General features: G+C 44.6%; 1 long non-coding RNA gene across 1 annotated transcript in view; it reads right to left on the bottom strand.

Annotated features, from left to right (window-relative positions):
- LOC308480958 overlaps nt 1-8,874 on the bottom strand; it is a 183,357-nt gene extending 174,483 nt beyond the window's left edge. The window contains exon 1 of the long non-coding RNA XR_013988356.1: nt 8,777-8,874. This is a non-coding gene — a long non-coding RNA (uncharacterized lncRNA). The remainder of the gene's footprint in view (nt 1-8,776) is intronic.
- Nucleotides 8,875-13,507: the final 4,633 nt, after the last annotated feature.

The raw sequence follows: 13,507 nt of genomic DNA, 5'->3' as shown, positions 1-13,507 counted from the left end.
ATGCAGGCATCTCAGCTAAAGCATCCATGACAGATGGCCACCCAACCTCTGCTTAAAAATCGCCAAGGAAGGAGAGTCCACAACCTCCCAATGAGAATTGGTTTGTCTCAAATTAGACCTAATATCAAGAAGATTACCCAGCAAAAGCAAGCTCACACCTCTCATTGAGTTTGTATACATATTTAAGGCGAAGGATTTACCGTATTTTTCGCTCCATAAGGCGCACCTACTTTTTTTGGGGGGGGGGGGAGAATAAAAGGGAAAAAAATATGCAGTTCTTGGGGGCTTTTGCGGGAGGTGGGGGAAGTGAGAGAGCCTTGCTCTGTCCCCACCTCCCGCAAAAGCCAGGGATAGCCATGTGAAGCCTCCCCAGGGCAGCAGGATGAAGGCTCCCCACTGCCCTGCGGAGGCTTCCCGGGCTACCCCAGAGCTGCTCTTTGGGGAAAGCCACCGCCAGCCCCAAAGAGCAGGTCGGGTAGCAGCGGGAAGGCTGCGCGCAGCCTTCCCGCTGGTCCCCAAACTTGTAGGGCTGGCGGTGGGCAAAGCTGAGCTTCCCCCACCGCCAGCCCCGAGGAGCTTGTCGGGGCTGGCGGGGGAAGCCCCCCCAGCCCCAGGGACCACACATTCGCTCCATAAGATGCACAGACATTTCCCCTTAGATTTTAAGAGGAAAAAAGTGCATCTTATGGAGCGAAAAATACGGTATATGATCTGAAAAGAAACCAGGAAGCCATGTGTGTCACTAGTTCACTGACAGACATGGCAGAGGAGACTCAACATTGCAAACACCAGGCTCACATACTTAAAGTACCTATGAAGCCTCATTTATAATTATATTTTGGGAATGACGCATGTTCTTAAGTAGTTGTATTGCTTATACTTTCTGGATGTCCCATGATCAAATTATAAAGTGATTGTGTTTTATGTTATAAATCAAGCACAGCTAGGAGTTGTTTCTTTTTGTTTTCCAATGGATTTCTTATCAATAATAATAAAATGATTCTGAAAATGTGGCCCAGAAAAAAAAGTTTGAGAACCACTGCAGTAAAAGGACACACAGTTTCACTTTGTCGATTGAGCAACAATAATATAGGACTCCAAACCAAAATCTTAGAAATTCTGAAGTTGAATTTCACACCTTTTCTCTGTGGACACTCAACAAACACAAGCCAGACAATCCATCTTCACTCATTGTCAAACGCAGCCATGTCTTCACCCTGAACAAAGAGCTAAAGAATTGTTCAATTGTGCATGTGCTAAATGGGAGGGGAAACTGCTGTAAGAATGGCCATTTTAATAGCAGGGAACAGTTGAATCATAGAATCATAGAATCATAGAGTTGGAAGAGACCACAAGGGCCATCGTGTCCAACCCCCTGCCAAGCAGGAAACGTTGGGTGCAGGCAAATAGTTCAGCAAGGCTCACGTTGAATATGTCACACAATGATGGGTGTATTTCTTTGCTATGATTTTTTGCCCACAAATCATACCAAGTACAGATTCATCCCCGAAGTTTTAGAATGGGTAAAGTTCCTGAATGGAATTGGCAATGGCCTGGAAGACTTTTTCTTTGGTGTGGTGCATCTCAGATACATGTAGCTGCAGCAAATTGCAAGAAGGTGGGTTTTCATGGCTGAAACGAGTCCTTGGTGAGATAATGAACCCAGGTAGGGAATGTAGATGGGTCACCAATAGAACTCTTTTGTGGGTTGGTTGGGATTATTGGCCTGATTTTTCTAGGTGATTTAAGTTATGCATCCACTTCATATTCCACTTTCTTGCACTTTTCTATTGTGTTAAAGATCTCCTCACTAGATTCCTTTCCCTGTACAGTATTATTCCCAGCAAGTCTTCCACACATGTTTTTATTTCTAACTTAACATACTGATGAGCTTGGGTGACTGGCTCTAGCATAGAATAATATTTGCTTATGATCACAATTAGTGATGTATGAAAGTAAGAGCTGGACCATAAAGAAGGCTGATCGCCGAAGAATTGATGCCTTTGAATTATGGTGCTGGAGGAGACTCTTGAGAGTCCCATGGACTGCAAGAAGATCAAACCGATCCATTCTTAAGGAAATCAGCCCTGAGTGCTCACTGGAAGGACAGATCCTGAAGCTGAGGCTCCAATACTTCGGCCACCTCATGAGAAGAGAAGACTCCCTGGAAAAGACCCTGATATTGGGAAAGATATTGGGAAAGAGCACAAGGAGAAGGGGACGGCAGAGGACGAGATGGTTGAACAGTGTTCTCGAATCTACCAGCATGAGTTTGACCAAACTGCGGGAGGCAGTGGAAGACAGGAGTGCCTGGCGTGCTCTGGTCCATGGGGTCACGAAGAGTCAGACACAACTAAACAACTAAACAACAACAATGATCACAATAAAAGTTAATTTCCATGAAATTTGTCTTGGTGTTGTTTGTTCCCACTAATCGCTTGAGTCGCAAGGCCAAACGTGTGTAATGCTCTGCAAAGACATAGATGCTCTTGTATTTTTGAGTCCACCATGTTTCACATAGCAGTGGTATGTTGGGTGTTAAGATTGCACCCTCGGATGTTCTCATATATATATATCTATCTATATCTATATCTATATCTATCTATCTATCTATCTATCTATCTATCTATCTATCTATATATCTATATATCTATATATATCTATATAGATATAGAGATAGAGATAGAGATATAGAGATATAGAGATATAGAGATATATATGGTGGCTTTAATTGTGCCAAATGCCTATCACTTAATTCTGTTCAGATAATTTACAGTAGGATTAAACCTACCGGATGAGCAGTGGGCAAATGTTGCCTTAGGATACATTGCCCTGATTTCTGCTTCACCCCCACCTTCTTTTCCTGACACGACAGAACGACCATTGTATCCCTGCCCAACCAATTCATTGAGATCTAGTCCAAAATCAAAACCGGCAGATCAGATTATGTTGGCTATTTCAACCACAGTTGAAATGAACCCAAGGAATTTCTCATACACGTATGCATTACCACCAATTTCCGGTGATGTGACCCACAATACACAATAGCTGATATTCAAGAGTACAGCTTCTGTTTATTTTCCTCTATAGCTCCTTAAGTTCCTGTACAATGGATCAATTCCCCCCCCCCCCCATTCATGACAGAAAGGAAATTAGAAGCATCTTCACAGAAACCACTTTGCCACCTGCTTTTGGACTCTCATGCAGCTTCATTGAAGTCTTTGCATTTGGTGCAGACTTTCATAATGTACATGCTCTGTCTTCTTCTTCTTTGGCGATCACTCGTAGCTGAGTAAGATTGTGTTCCATAAACACGATTTTAACAGTGAGTCCGTAAGTGACTGTGGAGGCCAATTCTGGATCCACACGTCCTTCCACAGTGGGGACATTGGTTTCTGGGTGGGAGTTGATCACTGTGTGGATTTGCCAAGCGTGCCTTCCTCTTAGCACGCTTCTCCCTTGCATCCTGAGTTTGAGCATCTTCAAAGCCCATAACACCTTTGGTAAATAATAATAATAATAATAATAATAATAAATAATAAAATTTTATTTATATCCCGCCCTCCCCAGCCAAAGCCGGGCTCAGAGCGGCTAACAACAGTAAAAATAACACAGTTTACATAAAATCACAGTCAATTAATTGAGATACATTCTAAAATCAATTCAGAATCAAATTAATGGCAGCTCTTGGGCTAGAATTCTATGAGGATTACAGAAGGAGAGAGGAGGTCAGACTGTGCCTTGGCCAAAGGCCTGGTGGAACAGCTCTGTCTTGCAGACCCTGCGGAAAAATGTCAAGTCCTGCAGGGTCCTAGTCTCTTGTGACAGAGTGTTCCACCAGATCGGGGCCACGGCTGAAAAAGCCCTGGCTCTGGTTGAGGCCAGCCTAACCTCCTTATGGCCCAGGATCTCCAAGATGTTTTTATTTGAAGACCGTAAGGTCCTCCGTGGGACATACCAGGAGTGGTTCTGACTAAGCATCAGAGAGAACCTCATGAAAGTAAGAACTGGTTAATTGTGGAATTGAGTAGCTCGGAAGATGGTGGCTCCTCTTTCATTGAGGTTTTGTAAGGAGTAATTGGAAGGCCACTTGTCAGAGATTTTTTAGTTGTGATTCTTGCATCACAGGTGTTTGGACAAAACAACCCTTGAGGTCCCTTCCAACTCTACAATTCTATGTTTCTGTTTTGGGCTGGGATTCAGTCACATGCTGGCAAATTCCGACTTCAAAGTTAAAGTTGATTTGGTTCTCGTGTGCAACAAACCTGCTCCTCCCCGCCCCTCCAAAAATACAGACCTTTTGCAATAAAGAAAGTGTGGAACAACAATTGCTTGATGCAGTATCGTCTAACCTCCCCTCAAGCAAATCAAAACAAATGCTCAGTAAAGAGCCAACATCATCTAACCTCTCTGCAAACAGATCAGGATGAGTACTTAATAAACAGGTTGTCTAGAATCAAGCCTAGTCTGTGTATTGCATTACCATCTTCTTACAAAAGAGTTTATTATACATCATGTCATGTATGGTATAAATGCCAAGGGCTGCTATTTTACTTGAATAATGGCAAACCCTGCTTTTAACTATTTGTCAAGATTATTGTAAATCCTAATGGTGACAGCTGCAGAAATGCAACTCCTGATCCATGTGGGCACCCGGGGAAATAAAAATGTACATCACTAGACCAGGGTAGGGGAGGAAGCCACTAATAACTCATAAAATGCTTAATATATATTTTCCTGGTCCTGCCAATATTATGGGGAATTAATTTCTACTCACAATGCAGATCAGATATAAAAAAGATGGAAGGGAAATAAATTAATTTGGCTGACTATACTCTGTAGTCTAATCTCAACATTAATCTCTTTTGTAATAGGGAGTGCTAGAAATGGACTTGGGTTTCAAAATTAATGTTATGGAGAAGAGAAGTTTTGTGGGGTTGACATTACCCTCCCACTCCAGAATGAAATGCCTTTTAAGACCAGTGGGAATTTAGGCCCTAATTTTAAAATCACAACACTGGTCTTCTATTGTCTTCAAGACACCACTCAAGACAAGGTGCTGGTAATCACCTGTAAAAGCCTTAAATCAGAGATTACCAACCTTTTGGGGCCACTGGGAACATAAGGAATTTTGAGAAAGTGCCGTGAGTGCCAGTCACAAAATGGCTGCTACTGAGGAGTGGCATAACACAAAATGGCTGCTACACCTGGAACAGACATGACCACAAAATGGCACATCCCCTCCCACATCTTCCACCCAATTAATGGTGAAAAGGGCACTTTCATCAGTCACTACTGCACTCAGTCATGAAGAGAAGCTCTTTGCACCTCTTGTACCTCTCCTCTGTTCAGAAAAGGAGGAGAGTGTCCGATGCTGATATCCAATGGAATGTGGATATTTTTACAGAGGAGGAGAGACATTCAGTGTAGGAGAGGTTAAGCCATTGCAATTTGGAACTGAGCGGGGGAAACAAGTCTCTTTTACACTGTGGAATTTTGAAGGGCTGTTTACTGAGACCTTTTGCTGACACCATAGGAAGAGTTGGCAAGCATACTGACACTCACAGATGCTTCATTGATTACCCCTGCCCTAAATGACCTCAGTCATACCTAAGTGACTTCATCCACACCTACATCTAAAAGCAACCAGGGGCACTTTCTCAGGTCACAAGTTTTGCATCAGGTCTGGTCTGCAGAATCTACAGTCGCTTCCTTCTCCTGCCCCATGTACTTTGGAATTGTTTCTTCTTGGAAATGCAACAAAATGGAAAGGGCCATAGCTCAGTGACGGAACATCTCCCTTATATGCAGAAGTTACCAGGGTTAACCCAGCTTTAATCTCCAGGTAGGGCTGGAAACATCCCTTGTTTGAAACCCTGGAGAGCTGCTGGCAGTCAGCATAGGCAGTACTGAGACAGATGGACCAGTATACTCTGACTTAGCATAAGGCAGCTCCCTAAGTTCCTGTGTCCTTCTCTGCAGGCAACAGAAATCTCCAGCCAGCCTTGAACTCGGACAGATTTTCAGCTGGGTTAATCCAGAGCAGTGGTTCCCAATTAGCTAAGTGCTGTGGAGCCTGTTTTTCAAAAGCCAAGTGTCAGGCGTCAGAGGATCCAACCCCCTACAGTAGGTTGCCGGGAATGGATAAGACACGGAAAGTTCTTACCAACTGCTTTTTATTCAATATTCACAGAGAGAAGCTTGGAAATGCAGCATCCTGGAATAACGGTGTTGCCCCGAGTGAGTCTCCACCCCTTCCCTCTCTCCTTTCATGTGTCATCACTACGGGTGCTGCAAAGTGCCTTCTGCCTCTGAGCTCTTTGCTCTCCTACTTTCAAGGCTTGCCGGGTTCTGGGGGGGGGTCTGGAATGCTTTCTAAAGACACTGTGTCCATCAGCTGACCCCCTTCTTCTTCTTCTTCTTCTTCTCCTCCTCCTCCTCCTCCTCCTCTCACATTATTTCCCAGTTTTCCCCCTCATCTGCGTCTGAGCTGTGACCTCCCTCAAATCCCTGTTTTAATTCTGAACTGTCTTCTTCTTTGGAAGAGTCAGGCTGGGGAGGCGGTCTCCACCATTTCTCCTCTGCCCAGGCCCTGACATCAAGCTGTGGACCCACTGCTTTTGAAAAATTTGATATCTCCATGGCAGTTTTGTTATGCGAATGGTGCCACAGACCACAAATTGGGAACCACCAATCCAGAGGCAAAGCCCATTGCGAGAAATTCAGCGGTTTTTGCACAAGAGGGGAGCACAACACAGAGGAGGACGTAGATATCTGTGTCCAGCTAGTGACCAGGCAAAGCATCAACTTTGATTTGGAAATCATTATCATTGGGTTGCCATACATCAGGGAAATTCCTGACATGTTCAGGTTTTCAGGTGTAAAAATGGCATCAGGGGGGAATGCGATGGAAAAAGCAATGTAAACAGTTCCAAAATCACTATTTTGGGGGGAGGTTTGAAACACAACCATACTTCAAAATTCATGCTTCTCTGACATTTGCAGTGGAGTTCTCCAACAGACCAGTGTCTTCAAAAATGCACACATTTAAGGGAGAATTTGCATTATAAATGCATATACTGATTATAGCATACCAAAAGGCATGATATGGGGGTGGAAGAATGTGTAAATTAGTCAAAACTGCATTTGAAAATGTGTATTTTAGGAGAGATCCACATGCTGACAAATTTTCACACACAAAATGATGAGAAAATGAAAAACTGATTTGAAGACTTGAAACAAAATGAGAAACCAATATTGACAGGTTCACCACCCTTGTCTTCTCTACCTGCTCCTTTTCACACCAAAATTGCAAGGGGGTGAATTTGGAACTCCTTGGATACAAATAACATGCCCTACCCCTGGGCTAAGGCCCCTTTTTGGTCCAAGAATCTTTCCCCCTTTGATTTTCAAATTAATAGGAGAAGCCACCCCTTTGTCCCTTTCAAAGGGTATCATCCTGTGCACTGCAATGGGGAGTCAGTTTTGTACTGCTGTATTCTGAGCAGTCCTATGGCAGATCTTAAAACAGCAGCCTCTGGTGCAGGGGGAAAGTGCTTTGTGTGCGCGCTTCCATTGGCTGACGAAAAAATAAACAAGGTTTGAAAGAATGCATCTCACTCAAGCACTTTGTTCAGGCTGGAGTTAAGAGATCATCAGTATCTTTTATTATTGCTATTATTGTTATCATTATCGCACGCTGGGTAATCTTTCCCCTTTCCATTTGACAAAATAAAGCAATAATGCCTCCCCTATTATTGACTCAAGAGTATCCGCCGCTGACGGAGGGGATTCGTTATTGTGAAGAATTCCTCCAGAGCACAGCTGTTAGGGACCCGGTCTTAAATTATGAAAGCAATTCTCCCCAGCAAAATGCATAAGTCACAAATATGCAGCCGATGCAAAATGAAATGGAGGCGGAGGAGCTGGAGGGGAGGAAGGAAAAGAAAGGGGGGACCACCCAAGATTTTAGCAGGCTTGCTTGTGTGGCAGGGCGGGGGGAGGAGAGAGAAAGAATCGCAGATAGTTGCTGCTAATAGGCACTGGGAGTCTCTTGGCTCTCTGCTTGCCAGCATCTCTGCTGATTTCTGTTGAAAAAGCTAGGGAAAGAGGGGAAGAAAGAGGAACGGCAAAGGCAGAATGGTAATCTGGAACATGGCAGAGAAGGGGAATAATTTCCTGTGCAAGGGCTGTATTCATTTTTGGGTAGCCCCCAGGGACAACACGCCAGGAGTGGGGCCAATGGGAAAAGTGGGCAGGGCAATTCCTGTAAAACTTATCTTGCATGCAGTAGGACAATATTCACACCCTAAATGGGTTGCCATATTCTGAAGAGCAAAAAGAAAAAGAAAAAGGACACTATGATGACTCTCATTTTAAATACCCCTACTATATGTAAACAGCAGCGCGGGTGGTGCTGTGGGTTAAACTACAGAGCCTAGGACTTGCTGATCAGAAGGTCGGGGTTCAAATCCCTGCGACGGGGTGAGCTCCTGTTGCTCGGTCCCTGCTCCTGCCAACCTAGCAGTTCAAAAGCACGTCAAAGTGCAAGTAGATAGACACTGCGCTGGCGGGAAGGTAAACGCATTTCCGTGCGCTGCTCTGGTTTGCCAGAAGTGGCTTAGTCATGCTGGCCACATGACCCGGAAGCTGTACGCTGGCTCCCTTGGCCAGTAAAGTGAGATGAGCGCCGCAACCCCAGAGTCGGCCATGACTGGACCTAATGGTCAGGGGTCCCTTTACCTTTACCTTTACAGTGGTACCCCGGGTTACATACGCTTCAGGTTACATGCGCTTCAGGTTACAGACTCCGCTAACCCAGAAATAGTGCTTCAGGTTAAGAACTTTGCTTCAGGATGAGAACAGAAATTGTGCTCCGGCGTTGTGGCAGCAGCAGGAGGCCCAATTAGCTAAAGTGGTGCTTCAGGTTAAGAACAATTTCAGGTTAAGTACGGACCTTTGGAATGAATTAAGTACTTAACCCGAGGTACAACTGTACTATATGTAGGCTATAGAAGCTGTGATACGTTGCTGAGGGGGGCAGGAGAAGAGGAGAGGAGAGCAAGTCTTCAACCACCAGTTATGTCTATGTCTCATCCAGAAAGTATAGCCAGAGATGTTTGGGCAAATTTTAAAAAAATCCACCTGGACAGAAATTCTACCCCCGATAAAGAGGACGTGTCCTGGAAAAAGAGGACACATGACCACCCTATGATGCCACTTTGATAATAGCTATGGCTTCCCCTAAATGTGAATAGGTGTGAACTTTCTCTGTGGTTTATTACTGTAGATTATCTTCTGAGGCCCTTCTTTGTGTGCCTCTTCCCTCAGAGGTCTGGTGGGTGGCAACATGAGAACGGGCCTTCTCTGCAGTGGCTCCCCGTTTGTGGAATGCTCTCCCCAGGTAGGTTCGCCTGGCACCTTCCTTATATGCTTTTAGGCACCAGGCAAAAATGTTCCTCATTAACCAGGCCTTTGGCTGAGAGACATCAAATACCCTTCCAAAATGTGCTGGGGACGGGGACGGGGGTTATTGGGTTATGCTGGTCTTTATTTTTATTATGTATTTTGTTTTTCTATATTGTGATTTTATGTTGTAACTGCCTTGAGACCTGCGGGTATAGGGCGGTATACAAATTTAATTTTTAATAATAATAATAATAATAATAATAATAATAATAATAATAATATAATAGGTTGGCTTGCTGGAGCATACAGCATACAATTCATACAGGGTGGTAGTCAGGGTAGGATGGCTGGGTTCCACTGGGACCCCAAAGGGGTGGAAATATTCCATAGAATGCACTGCCCATTTCAGGGAGCAGCTGGCAGCGTTGAGCAACCTCTCTTTCAAGGAATTGACTGCTGCTGTTCATTTCTCATTGAGGAACTCCTTGGAAGTTTCCAAGAACTCAGAGGGTCCTTTAGAACACAACTGAACAGCCACTCACACAGAGACTGGAGTTCTGTTTTGGGTTGTTGTTTTTGTCGAGAACTGTCTTGATTTCTGCTTCTACTCTTTGTGCAATCTGGCCATACGGTGCTGAGAATTTTCTTTCTTTCTGAAATCTTTTCAATTTCTCTTTGGTAAATGGAGAACAAGAGTCATTCCCTCTCTTCCAGAAGTGTTTTTGACTCTGACAAGCATGTCCAAATACCACTCTAATGGAGGCGATGCAGGAGTCAGAACTTAGGCAGTAATTGGCATTGCTTGCCTGACTTGCTTGGGGAGGGGGGGCAAGAAAACAGCACAGTATTAATCTTGGCACTTTCCACTGGAGGTGGAGGTGGGAAGGGGAAAAAAAGAAAGAGTTTACTGGAAGGAAGAAGACAAGTCCAAAACACAAATCCAAAACTGCACATCGGGTTGAGGTGATGCGTGGCTTTTGATTGTTGTTTGTGACAACATTTGTCCTGACAGGAGCTCTGGGGCTGAATCTGTAACCCTGTATTCTGTGCACCTGCTGAGTCAAGTGGAGATTCAGCCAACTGAGCTATCATGGAACATAGGAAGCATTCTTAGCTCAGTCTTGTTGGCAAAATGCCCTGGGGTTCCCTGCAAGCCCCCAAAACTCTGAGCGTCCTCTGGTACGCGCAGTTCTGGAAAAGGCATTTTCCCTCTTCTCCAGTGCACTCAGTGACATATACCAGCTGGTATATGCACACTAATCTTCTGGCAGTACACGGCAAGAAGAGAGAGACATCGTATATCTAATCTACTACAGTCATACCTTGGGTTACAGACGCTTCAGGTTGCGCGTTTTCGGGTTGCACACCACTCCAAACCTGGAAGTACCAGAACGGGTTACTTCCAGGTTTCGGCACTCATGCATGCGCAGAAGTGTTAAATCACTCTTTGTGCATGTGCAGAAGCGCCGACTCGTTACCCACGCATACACAGATGTGGTGCTGTGGGTTGTGAACGTGCCTACTGCACGGATCACATTCACAACCCAAGCGTCCACTGTATTTATTTACACACTATGTATAGACAAAGGCATAATGGTGTCTGTTCTCTCCAGCTCCAAGAGAACAAACAGAAATAAATAAAAGCGAAAGTACAGTGTAATAGTACCTACAGCAGAAGAGATAAGACATTCTTCCTTTCCCAGACTTGTCCCAGACAGGCATGTGATTTACAACAATCTCATCTGCAGCATCGGAGGAGTGAAATTACTAACAAGTCGAGACTTCCGGGTTGGCGCCACCGGCAATGGCGGAATTCCTCTGATCGGGAGGAATTTGCCTCGTGGAAATTCGGGTCTGGCAGCCACGGCGAAGGTGGGGACCCACTAAAAATCACAGGAGGTTGAAGCCTGTGAACGTGGGATTTGGCGGGCACCTTTTGCGCCTCCCCTACTCACGGGGAAACCCGGTTTCGGAGATCCGGAGCGATGTGGGGTGAGCGGCGCGGTGCTTTGGATCAACTGCTTCTTCCACGAAGCGAAGCCGCATAGCTGTTGCCGGAGAGACTTTTTCCTGTGGACAATTTGATCTTAAAGCAACTACCCGTGAGTAGAGTGAAGAATTGGATTTTTAAACGTTTTAATTTGGCACCGAAACGGGGAGGTTCAAAACAGGAAGTCCACCTCCCCTTTTTGTAAATAAGACTGAGGCAAAGAGGCTGCAAGCTAAAGTCTTGGAAAGCCCATTGTAAAGGACTAAATTCTCATCAGTAAAAAATATTAAACCCCCCTTGGAAGCAGGAGAAGAGAGGGGGAGGCTTTGGATTGTATATTCCTGCAGGAGTGAGTGAGGAAGTTAAAATACCACCATTCCGAATCTGGAAACGGGCTGCCAGCAAAACCCACGTGCCTTGGAAGGTTCATTGACAGTGAATAGAACGTTCGGTGACAGCTAGCATAAGAGAGATACATTGTTTTCACTGTCTTCGTCTGCACTTAAAAAGGAGTAAAGTAATGGAAAATTGAAACAATCTTACTGAACTTTATTAAAAAAGGAGGAAAGTAACTGAAAATTGAAACTAATTTTGGATTATTGAAACTGTGTTTAAAAGAGGACATACTGATAGATACAAATACAACTCACTTTCCCCTAGTGGAAGCTTTTGAAATTGGTTACTTGATAGGAGCTGGGCTGGGGGATTTTCCAGCTGCAAGATAAGAAAGTGTGAGACTTTGGAATTGACCTTGAATCTTTTAAGTGTTATGGCAAACGGAAAGGAAAAAACAGACGGGATGTCGACAGAGGAGGCCTTAGTGGCTGCATTATTGAAAATAAACGATTCGCTGGAACAACTCCACAAGAAAATAGATGCGAGAAATGTGAAATTGGATGTTCATGACGAACATAAGTTGACATTCATTATGATTGAATTTAAAGAAGAACGGATGAATTTGAGGACCAGAGCCCTATCTGAATTGGAAAAGGAAAGCTTGACAGAGTTTCAGGAGGCGATACTAACATTGGTTGAGAAAGAGAGGTATTTGGGGGTTGATATGACTGCCAAAAATGTGAATCTGCTTAAGGATAACTGTGAAGGATGTTGGATTGAAGAGAAGGGAGATATGGACAAATCAGAAGTTGTTACTGTTGGGCCGAGTTATTGTGGTGGGGATGAGTGTTAGGATATTTCCGTTCCACCTTAAAAGGGAGCAGGCTATGAGTCACAGAGTCTGCGTATTTCCTGTTCACAGGATGTTTATGTTTTCTGTTGCTTTCGTTTTCTCTCTGTGTCGCAGACACTAAAAGCAGGCAGTCATGTTTTTCTGTGTTCTGATCAACGCTGAATAAACTTGTAAATAATGCTCTCCTGAGTGCAACTTTTGGCTGTGCTTTATCTGCTGATAGTGTGCATGAGCTCTGGAATGTGGCAAGATATTTTCTAGAAACTCATGTCGCTGCGTGCCTACGGGAGGTCGATGGATTGTCCGGCAGACGGCTTGGGGGCCTTGATGGACTTTATCTCCCTGGCAGTATCCCAACAACAGATTATGGGCCCAGATTCACAGCACTTACAGGAGAGTAAGACTGCGACAGACTGCTGAAAGGTATGTGGAGGAAAAGCGAAAGTAAGGCTTTTCTGTTTGCCGTGGCAAGGGCCTTTGATGTCCGTCAGGACTAATGGATCTGGAAGCCGCGCCAAAGGCTTCGTGATTAATGAGCTGCCGAGATAAGAACTTTTTAAAGGCTCAAGACTCAAGTAAAAAGCTGGAATGGAGTTTTTCCAGGCTTCTGAGGCTGCTGAGTGCCCAAAGTTAAATCGGCACAACCACCAGACCTGGGCAAAATGGTGTGAGAGTTTGCTGCATCAGTTTGGAGTGTGGCATACTGTGTGTGAGGCCCCTCCAGTTCCTCTGACAGATAGATGGAAAGCCGAAAATTCGAAGGCGATAGACATAATAGTCTTGTCTGTCTCTCTGGAGGAAATTAAAACGCTTGCTGGAAACTCCACTGCACGTAAGATGTGGCATGCTTTGAAGATAGCCCATCTGCCAGTCATCCCAGCCCAGAGTTTGACTGCATCGGAGGTCCTGGCTGTTTCCCA

The sequence above is a fragment of the Podarcis pityusensis genome (genome assembly GCF_964106645.2).
Source record: "Podarcis pityusensis genome assembly, chromosome: 7".
Lineage (NCBI taxonomy): Eukaryota > Metazoa > Chordata > Lepidosauria > Squamata > Lacertidae > Podarcis > Podarcis pityusensis.
Note: the sequence above shows the minus strand (reverse complement) of the source record. Positions and strands in the feature narration are given on the sequence as shown.